This window comes from Schistocerca gregaria, chromosome 1 (genome assembly GCF_023897955.1).
Source record: "Schistocerca gregaria isolate iqSchGreg1 chromosome 1, iqSchGreg1.2, whole genome shotgun sequence".
In the NCBI taxonomy this organism is placed as follows: Eukaryota; Metazoa; Arthropoda; class Insecta; order Orthoptera; family Acrididae; genus Schistocerca; species Schistocerca gregaria.
Window position 1 is genome coordinate 1,128,765,105 of NC_064920.1, and position 2,056 is coordinate 1,128,767,160.

General features: G+C 47.2%; 1 non-coding gene across 1 annotated transcript; it reads right to left on the reverse strand.

Annotated features, from left to right (window-relative positions):
- Nucleotides 1-614: 614 nt before the first annotated feature.
- Trnat-ugu (transfer RNA threonine (anticodon UGU)) lies at nt 615-689 on the reverse strand. The gene has a single exon. It is a non-coding gene; the product is annotated as a tRNA-Thr (tRNA).
- Nucleotides 690-2,056: the final 1,367 nt, after the last annotated feature.

Below are 2,056 nucleotides of genomic sequence, written 5' to 3' on the forward strand. Positions count from 1 at the left end.
GGATAGGCTCAATAATGTTCACGTCTGAGGGGTTTGGTGACCAAGGAAGTGTTGAAACTCAGAAGAGTGTCCCTGGAGCCACTATGTAGCAATTCTGCAGTGTGGGGTGTCGCACTGCGCTGCTGGAATTGCCTAAGTTCGTCGGAATACACTATGGACAGGAACATGCGGGGTCCATGAATTCATGAGGACGTCCATCCGCTCGATACAATTTGAAAAGAGACTTGTCCGATTAGGCAAACATGTTTCCAGTAATCAACAGTTCAATGCCGGTGTTAACGGGCCCAGGCGAGGCTTTGTGTCGTGCAGTCATCAAGGGTACACGAGAGGGCCTTCGGCTCCGAAAGCCCATGTCGATGGTGTTTCATTGAGTGGTTCGCACGCTGACACTTGTTGATGGCCCAACACTGAAATCTGCAGCAATTTGGGGAATGGTTACACTTCTGTCACGTTGAACGATTCTCTTCAGTCATCGTTGGTCCCGTTCTTGCAGGATATTTTTTCCGGCCGCGGCGATGTCGGAGATTTACTGTTTTACTGAAATGAGAATTAAATCGAGACCCTAAGCTGTCGACAGGCGTTGATATACATCAACGGTGACAGTTGAAAATGTGTACCCCGACCGGGACTCGAACCCGGAATCTCCTGCTTACATGGCAGACGCTCTATCCATCTGAGCCACCGAGCGCACAGAGGATAGTGCGACAGCAGGAATTTATCTCTTGCACGCCATCGTGAGACCAACATTCCCAACTTAATGTCCACACACGATTCGTAGTGCCCCTGACCATTACACTCATTACTCACTGCAGACAATCTTACCGACTCCCGTAAGAGTTCGGGCAATGCGTGTGCAGCCAGCACGAAGATGTCCGAAAGAACAGATATCATCTTCATATGATGTTTTACTGGATTCCTGATATCGACGGTACACTCATGAAATGGTCGTACGGGAAAATCCCCACTTCATCGCTGCCGCGGAGATGCTGTATCCCATAGCTCTTGCGCCACGTTCAGGCTCCCTTCAATCTTGATAATCTTCCATTGTAGCGGCAGCAGCCGATCTAACAACTACGCTAGACACTACTTGTCTTATATAGGCGTTGTCTACCGCACCGCCATATTCTGCCTGTTTACATATCTCTGCATTTGAATACGCATGCCTACACCAGTTTCTTTGACGCTTCTGTGTGTATGAAACCTGGCGACTTTGGAGAACATGAGACAAACAGTGCTTCCAGAATTAAATGACGAATGATGAGTCGAGATATAGACAGTTTTAAAATAAAAAGCAAACTCTCCGAAATGTTTCCATAATAAGATTTTCACTCTGCAGCGCTGATATGAATCTACCTGGCAGATTGACTCGAACTCGGGACCTTTGCCTTTCGCGTGCAAGTGGTCTGCCCAAGTGATTTCTGTTTCGCTCAACACTATCCTCCCCCGAATCTGCGACATGTAAGCATTATGACCCTCGTTTTTTCGGCATTGAGTTGGATAAGGTGCTCAGCCGCCCAGTTGGACATCAGGTTGAGTTCGCGTTGCGTTCTGTTAATATGACACTACTGCCAATGCACTGCCCTTTTATACACTACTGGCCATTAAAATTGCTACTCAAAGAAGAAATGCAGATGATTAACTGGTATCCATTGGACAAATATACTATGCTAGAACTGACATGTTATTACATTTTCAAGCAATTTGGGTACATAGATCCTGAGAAATCAGTACCTAGAACAACCACCTCTGGCCGTAATAACGGTCATGATACGCCTGGGCATTGAGTCAAACAGAGCTTGGATGGAGTGAACAGGTACAGCTGCCCATGCAGGTTCAACACGATACCACAGTTCATCAAGAGTAGTGACTGGCGTATTGTGACGAGACAGTTGCTCGGCCACCATTTACCAGGCGTTTTCAATTGGTGAGAGATCTGGACAATGTACAGGCCAGGGCAGCAGTCGAACATTTTCTGTATCCAGAAAGGCCCGTACAGGACCTGCAACATACGGTCGTTCATTATCCCGCTGAAATGTAGGATATCGCAGGGATCGAA